Source organism: Monodelphis domestica, chromosome 4 (genome assembly GCF_027887165.1).
Source record: "Monodelphis domestica isolate mMonDom1 chromosome 4, mMonDom1.pri, whole genome shotgun sequence".
Taxonomy (NCBI): Eukaryota; Metazoa; Chordata; class Mammalia; order Didelphimorphia; family Didelphidae; genus Monodelphis; species Monodelphis domestica.
The window spans coordinates 124,711,280-124,734,522 of record NC_077230.1 but is presented as its reverse complement, the minus strand read 5'-3'; positions in this window follow the sequence as shown (position 1 = coordinate 124,734,522).

The following is a 23,243-nucleotide window of genomic DNA, read 5'->3' as shown; positions in this document are numbered from 1 at the left end:
TTCATCTGAGAATTGTCTATTTGTATCCTTTAACTATTTTACAATTGGGGAATGACTTATAGTCCCATAAATTTACCTCACTTCTTTATATATTTGAGAAATGAGACCTTTGTCAAAGATATTAGTTATAAAAATTTTTTCCCAATTACTTCCCTTCTAATCTTGGTTGTATTCATTTTATTTGTACACACTTTTAATTTAATATAATTAAAATGATCCATTTTATATCTTGTATTATTCTCTATGTCTCTATTTCTTATTTGGTAATAAATTCTTTCTTTATTAATTTTTTGTGGCGTAATCTTTTTTTTCAAGATGATGTATCCATCTTGATTTTATCTTGATATAAAGGTATGAGGTTTTGGTCTATGCCTAGTTTCTGTCATACTATTTTTTTAGTTTACCCAGTAGTTTTTTTCTCAAATAGTAAATTCTTTTCCCAAAAGCTTGAAATGTTGCTTTTTATCAAATACTAAGTTACTATGATCATTCACTACTGTGTGGTGAGTACCTAATCTATTCCATTGGTCCATTATTGAAACCTCCTTGATAATATTTCATTTAAGATTTTCACATCAATATTCATTAAGGAAATTGGTCTGTAGTTTTCTCTTCCTGGTTTAAGTATCAGCACCATTCATAAAAGAAATTTGGTAGAATTCCTTCTTCATCTATTTTCCCAAATAGATTATATAGTATTGGAGTTCATTGTTCTTTTAATCCATCTGGCTATGGGGACTTTTTTCTTGGGGCATTCATTTATGGTTTATTCACTTTTTTTCTGAAATGGAGTTAAATATTCTGTTTCCAGTTCTGTTAATTTGTGCAATTTGTACTTCTTTAAATATTCATTTATTCCTCGTCATATTTATTTGCATATAGTTGGGCAAAGTAATTCCTAATAATTGCTTTAATTTCTTATACATTGATTGTTATTTCACCTTTTTACATTTTGATACTGTCAATTTGGTTTTTAATATCAATTTAATTGACAGTTTATGTTTTATTTTTATCATAAAACCAGCTCCTTCTTTGATTTATTAGTTCAATGGTTTTCTTATTTTCATGATTTCCAACTTGATGTTTAATTGTAAGTTTTTAATTTGTTTTTTAGTTGTATATGCAATTCATTCAGCTCTCTCTATTTTATTCACTTAAGCATTTAGAGATCTGAATTTCCTCCTAAGTCTTGTTTTTGACTAAATCCCCTAAATTTTAGCATGTTGTCTTCTAATTGCCATTCTCTTTAATGAAATTACTGATTATTTCTATAATTTGTTTCTTGATCCACTCCTTCTTTAAGATTATTTAGCTTTAATTTAATATTTGGTCTTTACTTCTGCTGTCCTTTGTTGAATATAATTTTATTACATTATGGTCTGAAATGATGGATTTAATATTCTTGCTTTTCTATATTTGGTTGTGATGTTTTGTGGCCTATTATATGGTCTGTTTCTGTGAAGGTGCCATGGACTGCTAAGAAAAAGGGATATTCCTTTCTGTTCCTTTAAAGTTTTCTCTAAAGGTCTTTTACTTACCTCTTTAACTTCGTTCTTGTTTATATTTGGTTATTTTGGTTGGATTTATCTAGCTCTGAGAGGGGAAGGTTTAGGTTCTTTACTCATATAGCTTTACTATCTATTCCTCCAGAAACTCATATAATTTTCCCTTTAGGAATCGAGATGCTTTCTTATTTGGTGCAAATATACTTAGTATTGATATTACATTGTTGTCTTTGACACCTTTTATCAAGATGTAATTTCCTTCCTTGTCTCTTTCTAATTACATCAATTACTTTTTCTTTGTCTGAAATCATGATTGCTACTCTTGCTTATTTTTACTTTTGCTGAAACATAATAAATTCTGCTCCACCCCTTACTTTTTCTCTGTGACTCTTTCTGCTTTAAATGTGTTTCCTTTAGACAACATATCATGGGGTTCTAGTTTTTAATTTGTTCTGCTATTCTTTTCCATTTTATGGGTGAATTTATCCCATTTATAGGCACACTTGTGATTATTATGTGTTTTTGTCTTTATTTTCTCCTGGTTTGTCATTCTCTCTTTAACCTTTCAGTCTTCCACTGTTCAGAGACATATTTCTCTTGACCACCATATCTTCCAGTTCACCTTCCCTCTTGTGCATCTTCCCTTTTCCCTTTTTCCCCCATCCCTTCTAGTTCCATTAGGTAAGACAGGTTCTTATAAACTACTAAGTGTGGATGTTATTCCTGCTTTGAACTAATTCTGATAAAAGAAAGGTTCATACAATGTCCACAGTAATGATTATTTAGTTGATGGTAATAATTGATCTTGAAGGAAGCTATACTAGTGAAGAGATTAGTAAGGAAACTTTAGAGTCAAAATGGAATGACTCCTATGGTCCTCTCTTACCCTCTTCTATGGGCTGTGATAAAAGAGGGTATATCTCGGGAAAATTGAAATCCTGAGTGATGAGCCACTGATAGTGAGTTGAAGGGGAGTCTCCCCTATAGGATGATGGTGAGGGTACCCCCAAAATACCAAAACATGTATCACCAAGGAAGACAAGCTTCTGCCCCTGTCCACTGACTCACTGACTCAAGAGGAGGGTTTCTTGACCAGATCTTTGTGATGGCTGATCAGTAACCTCACAGAGTTGTTCCCTCAAAGCTTCTTGAATAAATCTATTCCTTTCATTCTGACTGCAGTTTAAATTGATTTAATAAATGCAAGATGTCTGGAAGTGGGGGGTCAGTTTGAGGTAAGCAGTGTTCCTATTTCTTTCCCTAATGAGGTCCTTCTTTCTGGCAGCTTCAGAGCAAATCAAAAATTCTCACCTCCTGGCTAAATTAAAATATTAAGGGGTCAAAGTAAGAATAACACAGGTGCAATAAGGTTGGAAGGGCCCCAGCTCTAAGGCTGTGAGTCCAAGGCCCCCACAGGGCCAACAAGACCTGAATGTCTCTGCAGATGTTACTAGAGATATCAGGATACTGAAAAGCTCTTCTTGAAAAGTCCCAGGGCTATTTCTCTTGAATATCTTTAATACTGACACTTGGCTGATCTCTAGCAAGGTAAGAAACTTCCTCTCACCTAGAGATAAAATCTCAAAAGCCCCAACTTCCTCTGGGAACTCTCCCAGGTCACCATTCTTCTCCCATACTCCTCTCCTACCAACAATCTTTGTCTGTCAATCATATCTTCTCCCAACATTCCATCCTTTCTTTTGCATACTGCTCTTACACCAACCCTGCAACTTCTTTACCATATTAACTCTTATATGCCTTTTCATATAAGATCTTTTACCCTCCTCAGTCTCTCCTTTTTTTTTCTCCTAATGTGTTCCTCTTTCTCATCCCTTATTTTGAGAGGAAAGGGGAGTATCATTCTATTCTATTCAACTTGCTCTCCTTTCTGTCTACATATACACCTTCTTTCTGTCCTAAAATAAATAAGGTTCTTATGTATATTATGTTCTTTAAGTATCACAGATATATTAATTATCACTTTCCCATGAAAAAATATAATTGGTTTAACATTATTAATTCCTTTAAATTTTCATTTTTCTGTTCACTTTTTATGCTTCTCTTGAATATTGAATTTGATCCTTGAATTTTCTTTTCAACTCTGGTCTTTTTATCAGGAGTATCTGAAACTCACCTAGTTAATTAAATATAAAAAAATTCCCCTGGAAAATTATGCTCAGCTTGACAGTATAGATTATTTTTGGTTGTAGTCTTGATATACTTTGCCTTTCTGAATATCATACTCCACCCCTTCTGGATCTTTAATGTAGAATCTGCTAAGTCCTATGCAATCCTGACTAAAACTCCATGACATTTGAATTGTTTACTTCTGGCTGCTTACAGTACTTTTTCCTTGGTCTGAGAGTTCTGGAATTTCACTTTAATCACCATGGGATGTTTTATGTGAGGGTCTCTTTCAGTTGCTGATTGGTAGATTCTTTCTGTTTCTATTTTCTACTCTTGGGCTACAATTGGTAGACTTCTGCTCATATCCTTCCCAGCTATAATAAGTAGGCTAGTCTCACCTGCAACCCCTCCTGGACTGTATTATTTCCACTGGTACATTTCTCAGCTAAGTGTTGGTTGAGTTGGCCTCCTGGTACTCTTCCTAGCTGGTCCCATCTGCATCACCTCCTGGACTATATTTGGTGGCTTGGGCCCACCAGTACCTTTCCCTGTCACACTGTTTGGACTGATTCTGCCTGTACATTTTCCTATGCTACATGTCCCTCCTCAGTGTCACACAGGCTGATCTAGTCTTCCATCTCATCACAGTGAGTTGTTTTCCACTTTTGTTCTTTTTAAGAAAGCATTTCTTTTTTCCCTTTTATGTGTATTTGTATGTTTGTAGATGGGTTTGGAGGGCTTGAAAATTTCCTTGCTCTACCAATTATTGGTTTTCAGTAGCAGAAGCCTTTGAAATCCTTAGAAAGATTTTAGTTGTGCATGCATGCATATCAAAGAACAACCCAAGAGAAACTTGAAGGTCAGCTACCAGAAAGGAAATATTTTTAGTCACAACAAGTTACAAAGAATATCCCATAAAACATGGAGGGATCCTGATTTGCTCTAGTAAGGAGAATATCCATCACTAATCAATTTACAAATCTTCAGAATTATTTAAGCATTCACAGATAAAATTTAGAATGTTCATTTGACTTGCCCAAGGTAACATGACTAAATTGGTGGCAGTCTTGATTTAGAACCTAAACCCCTTCATTCCTACAATGGTCTTTTTCTTCAATATCATATCTATTACTCAGAGTGATACATACTTATAAGGCATTCTCTTTATTAGACATGTCAAGGTACAATATTATGAAAGATTATTCATCATAGATTACATTTCTTCTGCCATCAACATGCTATCTTTCTTCATTTTTCTAAGCTTTCGTGTTTCTAGAATATCTTCTATGAACTACATTATTCTGATTTTTTCAAAACCAAACATTTAAGTATTCTTTGAAATCATTCAATTGAATCAAATAGTATACTTTATTTGCATAATTCAGCCTCTTCAGAATCAGCTTTTGCTTTAGCTTCCCCTATGTTTTTGCAATTTAGTTTAGGGCTATTTCTCCTATGCTTTCTTTTGATTATTCATCAGTGAACCTTTCCATAATCTGGGCAATAGCCCCACAAATCCTGATTCATAATTGTTGCAAGGGAAATTCTGTTCCTCAATGCCAACTGCCACTTACATATATGTATATGTATGTGTGTATACATATATATATATATATATATATATATATATTTACCATCATGAGTCAAGATATCCTCACTGGCCTGTGATTTGAGCAATGAGCTATTTTCCACTTTGCTGAATGTGGTCACAGGAATGTGATTCAAAGAACAATTTGGCCCTACAATCGGCAATAATTCTAAAGCCAGTGGTGGCATTTGTCTGCCTGACATCATATCCTAGAGATTTCCCATGCATCACAATGGCGGGTAGTAAGCAATGTGTCTTATGGTCCTCCTGGGAAAGTTTCAGCAAAGGCATGGCAGGTTGCCATCACTAGGGGCCATGTAGTAGACTGCAGGCTAGAACAGTTCCTAACCATAAAATCCTGGGAGGCTTGCATTGCATTGCATGATGCCTGTGCAGATGTTCACGTACAAGCTGTCCTTCTCTTTCACATGGCATGCCTTATAGCTCCCAGCAGACAGTCCTGGAAACCACATTTTATATTTATATTTCCTACAGCATCATAAATATTGACATCTTCTTTGCATCTCTGCTATTAGTATTCACTGTAACACTGCATTAACAGAGAACAGCAAACACCACAGATTAAATACTCAGTACATTTGTTCTTCCAAATGGTTCTGGAAATATAAGCCAGGTCCCATGCCATGGAACTTAACTTTTTCCAGCTTTCTGCTTCCCATCAGGCCCAGTCTGAAATCATTATTTTAGAGTTCTCAGGAAAGAGAACTCTAATATTTAGTAACAGGAAAATATAAATTACAAAAGTGGGATTTTTAAAAAATCACTCAACATTCCATTTTAGCTTTATATGTGAATACTTATGGAAAAACATGGCACCAAACTACTTTCAGCTATGTTAGGGATTTTAGTTTAAGGAAACAATGAGCTCCCTTGTTCTTGAGGGAGGCCAGAGAATTTAAGTGATTTCCCTAAGGTTACAGAGAGTAAATAGCAGAAATAGAATTTTAACCTGGTGCTACGAAAACATATCTATCAATTCCTCCACTCCTTGACATTTTCTTGTACTTCTCTGATCTATATCCATCTCTCCTTTTCCTCAATTCTTATAGTAAATATAATCTATCTCACACAATCCAGCATGTTTAGCTTCTTGGTCTATTTTTCATATTTATCCTCTATTCTTCCATCTAGATTGGGAGATCTTTAAAAGCAAGAACTTTGCCATATAAATTTTTGTATTTCTCACAGTAGTCACTCTGTGGCTGGAGTGATATTTCCCTCCTAAGGACTCAACAGAGTACTGTGCATTTCTTATGGGATATTTTTTGTTTGTTTTTATTATCTATTTTGTATCATCATTATATTTTCATGTGTTATATTCTCCTACATGATTTTAAGTTCCATTGGGGCAGAAACATCTTATTTATCTTTGAATCTCCCTAGTGTCCTGCTCACTACTACAGACACATGATTTCTGATATTTGTGCATAGATTTTAATTGCCTGTTCAGGATCAGTGTCACGTACCACAAATCCTATATAAGCAAATAATTACGTAAGTAAAAATCAGAAATCCCAAACATCTTAAACTGTCAAAGAATAATTCTGGAAAGGTTGCATTTGAATAGTAGAAAAGTGCTAGGCCCGGAATCTGAAGACCTAGCCTTTAATCTCAGCTCTGCCACCCACCAGTTGTATGTCCATGATTAAATCCATTCCACTCTTAAGACTCATCTATAAGATGATGAGAGGAACTGGACTAGATGATACCCAAGCTCTCTATGACAATAATTTAAAGAGAAGAGATAAAGTCATGGTTTTGGCCTCTTAAAAGGATACCTAATAAAACTACAAAGGTCTTTAGATAGTTTAGCTATATAATTATGCAGTGCTATTGGAGTAGACATGTGATAAAAATAATAAATAATTGAATAAAAATTTGGAAAGCCTTTCTTCTTGACTTTTGGAATGCAATCATTTACAAACACACAAATCTTTCTTCTCTCCTCACCCCATTCATTTTTACCCATCTGAACTGGGGTCCAGACCTGTCTTGAGTCAGGATGTAGAAGTATCAATTAAAGCACAAGCTATTTGTGGATAATTGTAATTGGCTGTAATACCACCATTGGCTGTTTTAAGAAAAATTATCATTCTACAGGGTACTACAATGGTTCCTAAAGCCTTTGTTGACAGTCAGATGGAAAAAAATGAGCAAGAAGTACAACAAATATCATAATAGAGACAGATTAAAATGAAATCTTTGACATGCAAATTTGCTAAGGACATTTTCTTTAGTTGAGACTTTTGTTTCTCTATTACCAATATAACATGGAATTTTAGAACCTAAATGCATTTTTGAAAAGTCACTCACATTTTTATTATTGAAAAAAAAATAAGATGCCAAAAATAGTACTATTGTTGAGAGCCAAACTTGGATAATGAAGATTACAACTCAAGAAATATGAATCTGGCATCCTAAATGACTCTTTGGATACCCAACTTCCCTGCTGAGAAATGATCTAAAATCTTGTGGTGTCAAGAATGTTCATAGCCACATTCAGAAAAAGAACTGTGGGAGTAGAAACACAGAAGAAAAACAACTGCTTGATCACATGGGCTAATGTGATATGGGGTGATGTGATATGGGCTAATGTGATAATGGGATATGATTGGGGATATAGACTCTAAAAGATCATCCTAGTGCAATTATCAATAATATGGAAATAGATCTTGACAAATGACACATGTAAAATCCAGTGGAATTGCACATTGGCTACAGGAGTTTAGGGGTGGGGAAGGAGGGGGAGGGAAATAACATGAATCCCAGTTAACCATGGAAAAATATTCTAAAACTTAAATTTAAATTTAAAAATATTTTCATAGTACCCCTGCTCCCCTGGGTTTTGCAAAGCTTTGGAGCAAACTTTCCATTCCATATCCATTTCATAATCCACAACAAAAGCTTTCCTTTCCCTCAAGAAAAATGAAGGGAGAGAAGAAGAATAAATGATAGTTATACCTCTCTCTTCTTCCTACTCTGCGCTAGTGGCAATAGCAGGGCCAGGCGAGAGCTAGCAAGTTTGGAGGCATGTGCGGTAACTACAGAGACTTTCTTTGATGCTTCTGAAGCCGTTTTAAATGGAATCATCCATTTTGGTCTCTCTGCGCTCAACTTAGCCAGAGCATGGTTCAGTTGTCTGTTATTGTAGTCCCGCTGATCACCTGTTCCTTCCATGATCTTTGTGTTTGATCTCAGAAACATTAAGCTGCTTCAAGAGCAAAGGCATCATCAGGTACCCCCGTCACTTGCCCTGTCAATCAACAGGACCAGTACTGAGAGAATCTTTTCATTTGCCACTTACTCACCACCAGAGAAGGGGTGTTGGGGTGAATGGTTGACTTCTGAAGAGTTCAGCAGGGGACCCATCTTCCATGACTGCAAAAAGACAACAAAGTTAGAGCCCACGAAAATGGAAAGCCTTTGAGTGAGGGAATGATGCCAATCACAGGTGACCCACTGAAAGAGCCAAGTTCCACTAAAGCAGTTACAACAATTGCTTTGTGGGATATTCTCCTCCCTTCCTTGAAGGTTCAAGTTGATAGACAAGCCACTCCCAATGGACTCAGTGGGTAACCTCAAGAACTCCCTGGATGTTAAAGCCCCTTTTTTCTCCCATGCTTGCTACAGTGCTGAAGAAAACTACAGTTAGAAAGGTCAGCAAGTGACAGCGCTATTATCTACCCATGTGGCTGAGGCTGAGCAATATCATCTGGAATGGCAGACTCCAGAGATGCATCAAGAGATGGAAAACACAGGAGAAACACGTTAGCTCTTGATTACAGTGGCAAATGGCCACATCCCATGGAGATAGCAGAGGCAAATGAAGTACATGGGAAAATGATCCTTGATCCTTTTACAAAAGGGACTCAATACTCTGATAATAAGGGAAAGTTAGAAATGCTTTGTGTAGTGTGTATATAAAGGCTGTAGGAGAGGGGTTCTGAGTTCTCACTTTAAAGATCTTTAACATTGATTTCCATAACTTGGCTGAATAAAATTTCTCAGAACTAGGTAGCTTGACATTCATGTGAAGAGTAAGGTTCATTCAGCCTTCTAGCTTCCCTGTGAAAATGAGAAAGAGAACACATTTGGAAAATATGCCTACTAGAGTAACCAAAAGAATCTTTCATGATTACCCTATCTTTAGAAATTTATGTAGCTAAGATTAAACCAATATTAATGAGCAAGCATTAAATTTCTGAAATTTCACAGAATTATTGCATCATCAAATTATAGCTTAAAGACTTTCAAGTTTCCTTAGCCCAACTGTCTTATTTTAAAGATGAGGAAATGGAGCCCTAAAGAAGGAAAGTAATTTGCCTGAAGACACATGGATAATGAGAAGGTAGTATATGAACCTAGATCTTGCTGACTCTAAGTCTAGCATTCTTGAAAGCAGAAGTATAATCTACATCCTAAAGCTAGATGTAAATGTGTATACTCCTTGGTTTATGTGGTTAAAGGAACACTTATGACTTCTCTAACGTACCGTCTGTCTAAAACTAATGGAATTTGAAAAAAAAAAGATGATCACTTTTCTAGTAGATGTTGATCCAACTCAAGATTCTTTTTCCAGGTTATGGTTACACTTCCAGTTAAGGATCACACTGAATCTAGGAATTGAGAATAGTCAGATATATATGCATATATATATACATATAGATATATAAATATGTAGATATAGATATATAGATATTAGAGTCAATCATGCCAAAATATCCCTGGCAAGAAAATGGACAAGTGTGAACTCTTCATCCAATCACCATTGACTATGACTTGGTGCACTATAATCCTTTTATCAATTTATGTCAATCACTTAGTCAATCAGTATCTATTAAGTGATTATTACATACTCAGCAATGTGCATATTGGTAAATGTCCTAACCTACTTATAAACTTAGTTGAAACTGCATTAATGCTTCTTTGGGAAAAATTAGGACTTAGTACTTATATTTTACTAGAAGACAGAATGTTTCTTTCTCCTTAGTGCTCTCCTATGGGTACTGGTACTTCTACTAAGAATTCTATTCTATTCTATTCTAGCACTAATTTTCCAATACCAGAGCTTCCACTTCCAGAAAGGCCAATCATATATGGGAAATGACTGGACTAAAAAGAAGAGAAAGACCATCATTATGTAGGGAAGGCCTGGAGAAAGAATAAGAGAGAGAAAAAGGAAAACTATTAAAAGTAGTCAGATGGATGTCATAGCCAAGATTTGACATAGGCAGCATATGCCTCTATTCCTTCCTTTCTACTCCATCTCCCCAAATATACATACACATAAAATAAATGAAGTAGTCAAACAAAAGACAACATTAGTGAGGGAGAAAATTTTCTTTTCTAATAATTAAGGATGTTACCCTCTCCTGCCAATACAATTTTTCATTCTCTCAAACCTTGTGCCCCAAAATTGAAGGAAGATATAATTAAATCTTGAGCCCCACTTAGTCTTCTAATTAAGTAATGTCTGATATTTTTAGTTTAACATACCTTATCCTATTTTATCTTTACAACTACAGTGGGATATAGGCTGTTGGTATTATTATTCCTGTTTTGTCACGGACGAAATAGAGGCTAAATTGCATGATGAAAGTTACATAGATAGCGTTTGGCCAAACTAAATCCATAATCTAGACATCCCGACTCCTAATGTAGTGATCTCTCTGTTGCACCCTACTGCTTCTCTAGAGGAGACATGGTTGTTCAGACCCTCTTGCTGTGGTCCAACCATATAGAAAAGCAGCCATGAAAGCTCAACAGTAAATTTGTAGGAAGCTATTTCTGCCTGAATCCCTTTAAGTAAGAAAGTCTCAAGATGTGTTCTGGACATGTTTCCAACACCCTTTCACTTTTCCCTCCCACCTCCATAGTGAAAGCAGAGCAGTATGTATGGGGCTCTCTCTGACAAAGAGGAGAGGTTCAAGTGCCTCACTTTACCCCAAGAACAGTTCTATGGATGGAAGGGGGAGATTTAACATTTGTGGACAAGAAGTTTTACTGTAAATACAACTAATGCAGAACAAAGGCAGATGGGGAATTTGTATTTTGAGAGAAAAGAGATTACAAAAAACTATGGTTCCATTATACATTTTTTAGGAAAAACGAGTCTTTGAACAAAAAGTGGATCCATAAGAAAGTAAATCAAAGCACTGACATGGTAATAGGTTCTAGAGAACAGCAGTTCAGTTTTAACAAAGGTAGTAAGGGACCAAAATAGCCACACATTTCTATCTGGGTCTTTGTTCACATCATTCCTTACATGTGAAAATGTCTATATCAACCATTTCTCTATTTTGAAAACCAACTTGCCTTTCAAAGCCTGGGCCAGATAGCATTTCCTCCATAAGGTTTTCCTGATTCCCAACAGAAAATATATTTCCCTCCTTGATCCACACTTGACCTTTCTCTCTTGTGTTTATGTGCTACCTTGTCATACAGTTATCTAGGTATATGTCATATTAAACAAGAGGGAGACAGAGAGATACATACATATTAGATATATTCACTTTGGGCCAGAAATATTATGAGCAATTTTAGGCACCTGGACACATTTGTTTGATGAATATCAGGGTGTTTAAGGTATGATCAATCTTGTGGGATGTTAAAGTAGACTTCAAACAAAAGTCATGGGAGCTGAAGGCAAGAAACTGGCAGACAAGGGTGTCCAAAGAAGATAAGAAAAAGGGGGTAGGAGCTGGTAGAGAATAACAGTTCTCAAACTTTTTTGGTAGCAGGACTATTTTACACATTCTAAAAAGTTCAAAGAAATTTTAGGTGAATTCTGTAGATATTTATCATATTAGAAATTAAAAGATAGCTTTTAAAATATTCAATAATTCATTTAAAATAACAACAACAAACATATTACATGTTAGCATAACATTTTATGAAAAATAGCTTAACTATATTCCAAAACAAAAATAGTGAGGAGTGGCATTGTTTTGACATATTTTTGCAATTCTTGTTAATGTTTCACTTTATAGAAGACAGCTGGATTCTCATAACTGATGCTGCATTCAATCTGTTACAATATATTTTGGTTGAAGTATATTAAGAAAGTTAAGCCTCATATGACTTAGTGTGAAAAGAGGTACACTTTAAAGGGCAAAAAAATGTCTTGAGATTCTTATAAAATAGTTTGGACCCCCAGAACCTCTTTAAAGTATCTTAGGGACCCCCCACAGATCCACAGATCACACTTGGAGAGTTACTGCTATAGAGAAGGCTATGAATTATGGACTAAATTGATTGGGGAGCAATCTGAGACTCTAAGCTAATAGTAATGGTTAAAATCAACAAGAATTCATTAAACATCTACTAATTTTTTTAAGTTTTTTTTTTCCCAGATTACATGCTAATACAATTTTTTAAACCCTTACCTCCTGTCTTGGAGTCAATACTGTGTATTTGTTCCAAAGCACAAGAGAGGTAAGGGCTAGGCAATGGGGGTCAAGTGACTTGCCCAGAATCATGCAGCTAGGAAGTGTCTGAAGTCATATTTGAATGTAGGACCTCCCATTTCTAGACCTGGCTGTCAATCCACTGATCCACCCAGCTGCCCTCTATAATTTTTCAAAAATCATTTCTCCTCCTAACCAAGATGGCAGGTAATATGACATAGGTTGTATATTATTATGTAATATTTTTCCATGTATATCATGTTGTGAAAGAAGACAAATATCATTTACAGTAGAGAAAAATTCATAGAGGAAATAAAGTTAAAAATAGTATGCTCCAATCTACAGTCAGACTTTATTAGTTCCTTCTATGGTTGTGGATAGCATGTTTTTGGTGTGAGTTGTTTGGTATAGTCCTGAATCTTTGCATTGCTGCTAATGATTAATTCATGCATTGTTGTTCATCAAATATTACTGCTATTACTCTGTTCAGCATTCTCCTAATTCTGCTCTCCTTTCTTTTTATCACTTCAACATTTTTGACAGTAGTTTATAGGATGGACTAGAGTAGTGGTCTATGGAAAAAATTTTTATCTGCATATGTGAGATGAGGGTAATGAAGAGCATAGGGTAATTCTAATATTAAGAACCTAAGATTCTGGAAGGATAGTGATGTCTTTCCATAGAAATATAGGAGTTTGAAAAAAGGAAAGCTTTAGGGAGAAAGATGAGTTCGGTTTTCAACATGTTGGATTTACAATATCTACAACATTGATTTTGAAAGGTTCACTTGGCAAATGGTAATCTACAAGTTCAAAGGAGAGAAAAGGGCAGGAATGGGAGCCAATGAGGCTACCAAGTAAGAGAGAGGCTGTATAGAAGGAGAAAAAATGATTAAAGCTTCCAAAATACTTCTGATAAATGTCTAATTTCCAAGATTTATAGGAAATTGATATAAATATATAAGATTAAAAGTCATCCTTCCAATATACAAGTCATCAAAATAAATGATGGGGCAGTATTAAAGCAAGAAATATAAAATATTGATAATCATATAAAAGAATACTCCAAATAATGTTTAAAAATGCAAATAAAAAATTATGAGATTTCACCTCTCAACCATTAAAATATTAAAAACGGCATAAGACAAGACAATGGTAAGTATTGAAGGGATTATGGGAAATTAATCACAGTGATACACTGGAAATTCATCTCATCATTCTGAAAAAGAATTTGGAACCATATTAGAAAAGTCATCATATTGTAATATCCTTTTGACCCAGTGATATCATTAATGGGTATATATCCCAAAAAATTCAAGGACAGAAGGAAAGCCATATGTGCAAGAATATTTGTAAGCAACATTTTGGAGGTAGAAGCCAAGAACCAGAAGTAACTAAAATGTCTATCACTGGGGAATGGATTAACAAATTGTAGTATACATAATTGTACTAAAAGAAACAATGAATATGAAGAATCAGGAGAGACTTCAGAAAATTTATATATACTGATAAAGAATGAATTAAGCAGAATCAAGAAAAAATTTACAGTGACTTAAATGATATAAAGAAACAACAAATCTGGCAGTGAAGCATTTGTCCTTCCTCTTGACCTCTTGAATATGTGGAATGTCAGTCATTCAATAAACATTTCTTAAGTGATATTTTAAGGGCAAGGCCCTGTAGTAAGCACTGAGAAGCCAAAGGAAGACAAAAGATAATCCCTTCTCTCAAAGAACTCACAAAGGAACAGGGAAGACAACATGTTAACTTTGTACAAACAAGTTATATATGAAGCCAGGGAGACCAAGAGATGGACATGAGAAGGGAAAGAATTCTAGACATGGAGATTTGGGGGGGGGGGCAGCCAGTGAAAATGCTTATGGTTAGTGTAAAATTTAAAATTAAATTTCACCTAATAAAAATGTTATAATTTAAGGAGGTTTATTAAATGATCTTTAGAAATCAAGGAATAAAGAGGATACAAAATAAAAAACCACATGCCCATGGCTGATTACCCATTTTAAAATCCCCACTTTACCACCATCACCACTGGCTGCAAGCCAAAGGAGGAGGAGCAGGACTGCCCTCTGGATATTTATTCCCTGTCTACAGGAAGTACATAATGACAGGAAGTCAGTGGGCTCTTGGGAAATTAGTTCCCCTTTAGGGTGACAGATTTTCAATTATACATTAGGAGACAGAATGTTTATAAGCAAAAGGAAGTAGGCAAGTGTCATTGGATCACAGAGTACATGGAAGAGAGTAAGGTATAATAAGAAGGTGAAACCAATATGGCAGAGTAGAAGGAAGAAATACAATCATCCCTCACCTATCCCCAAGTTACATTTCCGAGACCCCCAGATAGGTGAAAATCCATAAAGTACAGTCACTGAGCCAATCAGCACCCAAGATACAGAACATAGCACTGTGATTGGTCCCACCATATAGTGAAAACTCTGCTATACAGAAACATATAGATAGATAGATAGATAGATAGATAGATAGATAGATAGATAGATAGATAGATAGATAGATAGATAGATATAGATATACTTTTTTTAAACCAATTCTGTGAAGCCACTATCAATGAACCAGGATATAGTGAGGGATGACTGTATAATGAACTTTTTCTTGTCCCCATCCACACACACCTTCTCTAAACAGATCTAGAAAATGAGCCAGCCTGAATATTGATCAGGAAATTCAAGAGAAAAAAACAATCACCACAAGATGTTTTTTTTTTTTCCCCTAGCCCACATCAATACAGGAGAGAAATGAGAGGACAGTGTAATGGAGTCTAGCCAGGAATTGCTATGTAGAGCATCCTAGCAGAAGGAAAGGCTATGCACCAGGATACAATACCATTCTCAGATGGAGCACAGAGGCCCTAAACTTTTCCTAAGTACAAGGAGAGGTGGAAATTGCAAGCTCTGTTGCTCACTATCCAGCTTAAGTCATAGATCCAAGGCTTATTATAAAAGGGGCTAGACCTAGGGGTGGTTTCCCAGGGTGAATTTGCTGTTCTGGGTCCTAGGCTATGTACTAAGCAAGAAAAAAGTTCAGGAGCAAGCAGCAGCTTATGGCTCAGACTCCAGTGGTGACTGGGGTCTCAGCTGAGCTGTAGTTCAGCCCAGTGTGAAGCATGTGGCATAATAACAAGGGCAGGAATCCCAGACCAAAGGGGAGCATCCAGTTCTGTGACTGAACCAACAAAGCTAACCAGCTGGCTAGATAGTGTCTAAGTCCAGCAGCAATATACAAGAATAGCATTTATATACACTCATAAGTATGTTACTTAGATTCAGGGCCAAGTTACAGACTTGGAGACAGAGCTCAATTCAGAAAAATGGCCATCATGGCTTTGCCTTAAAAAACAGAAAGCTTTTAAATCCCTAGCTTGAGTTGTACTTAAGATCCTGGAAAACATAACATTCAATACCCCAAAAAAGCAATAGTATAACCATCCTACACATCCTTGACTTGAGCACAAGTTCAACTATAACCCTTTTAAGAGATAAAATAAGAGCTTTTAAAGTTATTTTTTAATAAATGAAATAAAAGCATGAGAGGAGAAATAGGGAAAGAAATAGAAAATAGTATTCCATCACCATCAGATACCACAATTTGTTTAGCCATTCCTCAATCAAAGGGCATTCTGTCATTTTCCAACTTTTTGTGTGGCTATAAATATCTTTTACAAGTCTTCTTCTTTATTATCTCTTTGGGATATAGACCCAGAAGTGGTATGGCTGTACCAAAGGGCAGACAGTCTTTTAAAGCCCTTTGGGCATAGTTCCAAATTGTCATCCAGAATGATTGGATCAATTCGCAGCTCCACCAACAATGAATTAATGTCCCTACTTTGCCACATCACCTCCAACATTTATTACTTTCCTGTGCTGTCATCTTAGCCAACCTGCTAGGTGTGAGGTGGTACCTCAGAGTTGTTTTGATTTGCATTTCTCTGATTATAAGAGATTTAGAACACTTTTTCATGTGCTTATTAATAGTTTTGATTTTTTTATCTGAAAATTGCCTATTCATGTCCCTTGCCTATTTATCAATTGGGGAATGACTTGCTTTTTTGTAGAATTGATTTAGCTCCTTATGAATTTGAGTAATTAGACCTTTGTGGGAAGTTTTTGTTATGAAGATTTGTTTCCCAATTTGTTGCTTCCTGAAGTGATATTCTTGACCACAGCCAGTGTTCTACACACTGGTCCACCCAGTAGCTCTTTTTGAAGTGCCAAAAAATGGGAATCTGAGGGAGTTTCCATAAATTAGGGAATGAATGAACAAGTTATAGTATATAAAAGTGATGGAATACTATTGTGCTGTAAGAAATGATAAAGAGAAAATAAAAAAGAAATGATGAAAAGAATAGTTTCAGAGAAACCTGGGAATGCTTTTATGAACTGATACAAAGTGAAATGAGCAGAACAAGAGGAACAATTTATATAGCAACTGTACTATAATAACAAACAACTTTGAAAGTCTTAGGAACTCTTATTAATATTATGAACAAACATAATTCCCAAGTACTCATGATAAAATATACTATCTGCCTTCTGATAAAGAGGAGAAAGTCTCTGAGTGAAGCATGTGATATAGAAGGTATCCCAAATGTCTTAGCTTAAAACTGCACTAAGAATTTTGTGACACCCTATACTTTGGCATGATCAAAACTATGGTTTTTCCTGTAATAATGTATAGCTGGGAGAGAATTTTTGTTTGTAAATTGCAGTGACAGGGAAGACATCTGAGAGTTCTGTGGACACTACGGAGAGCAAATTAACCAACATTTAAAGAAATTAACTCTGTTTATTGGAAGGACAAATATTGAAGCCAAAGCTTAAATACTTGTATCATATCATGAGAAAACAGGACTCATTGGAAAATATCCTCATGGTGGGAAAGATTGAAGAAAAAGGAGAACAGGATGGCAGAGGACAAGATGGATAGATGGTGTTATGGAAGCAATGAATATGAGCTTGGCCTGTCTTCAGGAGATAGTGAGGGACAAAAGGGTTTAGCATGTGATAGTCCACTGGGTGACAAAGAGTCAGATAGGACTGAACAAAGTATATTTACTTTGATGAGGTGGAAAATGAACAATATTCAAACAAATTCCTGCAATGTTCATATATGTATTTATATATTTATAACAGATTTTATTCTTTCTTTCAATGAAGTAGTGGAGAGATGGAAGAGGGAGAAAGTGGATTTTTGCTGACTGGGTAAAACATTTTTAGAAGAGAGGAAAGATATAAGAAGATTGAAAAAATAGTTTCAAAGAGCTTTAGAAGCCAAGAAAATTTTTAAAATTTGATCTGAGAAGTGATAGAAGACATCATGAAGTTCATTGAATGAGACATTGGGGTATGAAATAGTAAAACTCAAGCTTTAGAAAGATCATTTCAATAGCTAAGTAGATGATGAAGTAGAATGGAGAAAAGCTTGAGGCAAGGAGACTAACCAGCATGATATTGTAATAATTCCGATATGAGGTAAAGAGGAGCTGTACCAAGATGATGACAGCATCAGAGAGGATCATATACTAAAGAATCAACAGGAATTAGTAAAACAATTGGATATGAGGGGAAAGGCAAAGAGGAATAAGTTTTTACATACTGTCTACTATATTGCAGGTACTGTGCTAAGCATTCTATAAATATTATCTCATTTAATCTTCCCAATAACAGTATGAGGTAGGTACTGTTATGATCCTCATTTGACATTTGAGAAAACTCAGGTAAACAGGGATTAATTGACCCAGTCAGTATCTGAGACCAGATCTGAACTTGGAAAAATGAATCTTCTTGACTCTTTGCCCAGTACTCTATCCACTGTACCACCTAAATGAACATGATGGTGGTGGTGGTGAGTCGAGTGGCATTTAAATGGTGATTCTGAGTAACTGGGAGGATTGTGGTGCCTTTGGCCATAATAGATAAGTTCACAGGTCAGTGGGTTTGTGGATATGATTAGTTTAAGATGTCTATGGGACAGGCCAACAAGCCATTAGATTTTGTAGGTCAGGAAAGAGATTAGAGCTGGAAGAATAAATATGGGAATCATCAACATGGAAATGATCCCTGAATCCATAGGAGCTAACTAATAAGATCACCAAGCAAAATAGTGTAAAAGGAGAAGAGGAGAAAGCTCAGGACAGGGTCTTAGGTACACCTTTCAAACAAGCATGACCTCAGTAATGATCCAACAAAAGACATTAAAAAGGAATGGTCATGTATGTAGGAGAAGAATTAGGCTAAATCAATGTCATGGGAACCTAGAGAAAAGAAAATATCAAAGAGAAGAGGATGATTGAAAATATCAAAAGCTGTAGAGAAAACACGAGAAGGATGAAGACTAAGAAAAGGTCATCAGATTTGGCAACTATGGGATCACTCAAAACTATTAGAATGTGTCCTTCATTGTCAGACATAACAAAAACATCTGTTTGGTTTGCTTCAACAAATTTCTTTGTTATAAAGAAGGGTTCTCTAGGAGGAGGAAGGACAATTATTGAAGAGTGACAGACATGCAAAATATATATATATATATATATATATATTTATATTTTAAAAACAAAGTTGTCCAAAAAGTGAGATTCTGGGGGTGAAGTGTTTAGAGTTGTGTAGTATTGGATAACTGAAACTCTCCAAATAGAGGATATATGACCCTTTTGTCTTGGATGCCACAGAAGGAGGCCAAGAGGCAATATTGCATAGTAGATAAAGCTATGATTTTGGAATCAAGAAGATCTAAGACCTGAGTTCACATCCCACCTCAGACACTTACAAGCCTTGTGACCCTAGGCAAGTAACTTCAATTCAATTTAATAAACATTTATTAAGCACCTACCATGTGTCAGGTACTATGCTAAGCCATGGGATGCAAAAAGAGGGTTCCTGCCCTCAGAGAATTTCACATGGATGAGCTTTAAATTCCTCTTCTGTAAATGAGAATAATCATGGCACCCACTTCAAATGGTTGTGAGGATCAAATGATGTAACACCAATGCAGGACAGCCTTGGATGTCCTACTCAAATATGAGCTATTAGTCTTCCTATCTTCCTGTTCAAATAGAGGTTGAACAGATGTCTTCTGAAGCCCCTTCCCAATGTAAAGTTTTAGGTTTCTATGAAAAATGAAATCCTATAAGCACTTATCTTAGAAGAGACACTAACTGGGCTTGAGTCAAATTGTTCATTTTACTTTAATCTGAAAAAAGGGCAAAGGTTTTTAGTTTGAGAGATGCTTGTGACAGAATAGTTTTCAGACAGTAACTCTGATTTTTCTCCCTCCTACTGCTTTGAGTGCCACCTTTGTCATCCAGGCGAGTACTTGTGAATCCTTTTCATGAATATCTGTCTAATCTGAAGACTTGAGAGAGATGGATTTTCTTTTTCAAAACATTACTGCTCTGTGCTAAAAAGCAAACTCTGTTACTGTTGACTGATGGGCAATATATTCAGGTTGGCCAGAAAGTTTGTCCTTTCTAAGTCACATTTGGATGGTTAAAGGTCATTCAGGAATCTGAGATTAGAAAAGCCAATCTCTGATACTTTGATGACTGTGTCACCCTAAGAAAGTCATTTCACCTCTCTTGGGCTTAATTTTACTCCTCATTATAAAATGAGTAAAATACTTTAATAAATATGAGCAAAATTAGTTGTAAACCTTAAAGTATAATGTAGGGGGTGGCTGGGTGGCCAAGTGGATTGAGAGCCAGGCCTAGAGAAGGGTGGTTCAAATTTGGCCTCAGATACTTCTCTGTGTGACCTTGGGCAATGAGTAATGATTTCATTTAATCTCCATTGCCTAATCTGGCCCTTATTGCTCTTCTGCCTTGGAACCAATACACAGTATAGATTTGAAAATGGAAAATAAGGGTGTTTTTTTAAGTGTAATATAAACAAAGGTATTATTATTATTATATTTATTATTGTTTTCATACCCTCTCTCAGATAAAGGTAATTTCTATCATTCCTTCAAAGTCTTTTAAAGTAGTTATGACTCACTAAAGTAGTATGTGCTCAATAGATTCATAAAAATTTATAAATAGGGATAGAGAACTCCTGGAAAAGGGATCTTCTCTATCTCTGGCACCTTACAGTCTTTGCTTGCTAGAGAACTGAGAAAATAGTTACTTGCCAAGAGCCACACAGAGAAGTCAGAAGTTTCTCCAGAAACTAGTATCCTGGCCACCATTTATCCCTTTAAACTCCAAGGTCTCTTCTTCCCAGTACTCTATCCTGAGTTCAGTTGGGCAATTACCCACCTTTAAAGAATAGTATATTTCCTAACCAAATAAGACTCTCTCTCTTTCTTAACAAGCAGTACTCCCTTCACAGACTGTTTTCAGAGACAGAAAAGCTTAGCCATAATCAATTGCCCTCTTAGTCTGCCATTGGCTTCTTGTTCTCTGATCTCTGATTCTTGTCCTTTCACTAATTTCTGACTTCACACAGGTCCTTTATTATGTACCACAAAGAAATCTGGATTGTTCCTAGGACACTTAATTGATTCTCCTCTTTCAGACAGGTCTCACCTTCAGAGAGAAACAATACCACAAGAACAATCATTTCTTCTTTATGCCTTCTGGTGAGCTGTGCTCACAGAATAAGGCTGTCATCACTAAAGAAGGGAAATTACCTTATCTTTGCTTATGTTCATTTTCCTCGTCTTTAAAATAAGACTGATTGATTTCTAAAGTCTCTTTCAACTATATGTTCTCATACTAAAAATCCACTCCCCAGTCTCCAGTCAGGACTACATTTAAATTATTACAAAGGGATGACAAGAATCTCCTTCAGAAAAGGGATAGCATAAATGTCTATATTTGTGTTTTAAAACTGGGCATACACTAAGAAGTTTCCTTTTTTCCTTTTGTCTTGACCAATTTTCCTTATGCAACTCTTATAGCCAGTTTCCTCTAATTCTCACTAGAAGTAGAGAAATATTAGTTAACATAATTTAAATAGAGAGAAAGATAGATAAAGTATTCACTTACTCTGTTTCAAGTATGGTGCTATGTCCAAAGAATACAAATACCAGCAAAAATCAAGACATTCTCCTCTCTTGAAAATCTTAACTTTGTATTGGGAAAACAACAGATGAATCAAAGATAAAAGAGGAACAAAGGAGAAACAAGGACCAGAAATGATCTGATGTCACAGACTGAACCAGATTTGAGGTAAGCATGATTGACATGGGTACTTCCTCAAATGGAGAGTCAGGTATGGACTTAATTCAGAGAAGACATCTATAGAAATATAGCATTTTCAGGATGAAGATGGCCAGTGGCACAGAGGTCCAAAAGGAGTTGTAGATGTCATGAACTATCATCATCAAACTTGCTCAGGGCTCTCCTTCCTTATTCAAGTCAACCATGATAAGAGCTTTGGGGTCTATTTCTTTTCAAAAAAAATTATTTAAGTATTTTTCCATGGTTCCAGGATTCATGTACTTTCCCTCCTTTTTCCTCTCTTCCCTCCCACAGCCAACAAGCAATTACACTGTGTTATACATGTATTATCACTCAATACCCATTTCCATAATAATTGTTTTTGTAATAATCATGTAAAAACCAAAATCTCACATCAAAAATCCATATAAACAAGTGAAAAATCAAATTATTTCCTTCTGTGTTTCTACTCCCACAGTTCTTTCTCTGGATATGGATAGCATTCTCATAAGATCTTCAGGATTGTCCTGGATCATTGCATTGCTATCAGTAGCAAAGTCGATTACATATGATCATCCTACAATGTTTCAGTCTCTGTGTACAATGTTCAAGCAGTTTATTGTTCCTTATACCACAATATGATTCCATCATCATCATATACCATAATTTCTTAATCCATTCCCTAATTGAAGGACATGCCCTTATTTTCAAATTTTTTGCCACCACAAAGAGCACAGATATGAATATTTTTATATAAGCCATTTTCTTTATTATCTCTTTGGGGTATAAACTCAGCAATGGCATGGCTGGATCAAAGGTATGCATTCTTTTAGAGCCCTTTGGGCATAATTTTTGTGGTCTATTTCCATCTATGGGTTGTCCCAGCACAGAAAAGTCTTGGTTTATCAATATGATAGGGAAGATAAAAGAAGAGACAGCTTTCATTCTGAGCACTCTTCTTTCAGCTCTCCAAGTAGAGAATTTCCAGACTTTGTGTGAGTAGTCTTTATTAATGTCAGCCTTGGACATTATGCCATGGCCAGTATATCCATGTGGAAGTTGGTAAAAGGAAAAACTAAGTGAAATTGGGTCCCTAATTTCCTATTCTACTCTTGCATTTGTTCTTTATTGACCTTAAGTTAAAAAAAAAAACATACCTATCCTGGATTGAACATGCATTGGCTTGTATGTGAACTTGTGAGCTCCAGAGGGTCAAAGATCAATGGCTGGAAGGAAAAAGTACTGGTAATTTTTGTAGTGCTTTAGAAAGGATAGCCACCAACAAAAGGGTTGAGTCATACCTGGCCATTTTACAAGAAGATATATGCTGAGAATTATTTGGATAGCAGAGAGTTGAGATGATATATAAAATGCTCAATCAGCAATCACAAAAATTATTTTGTATTC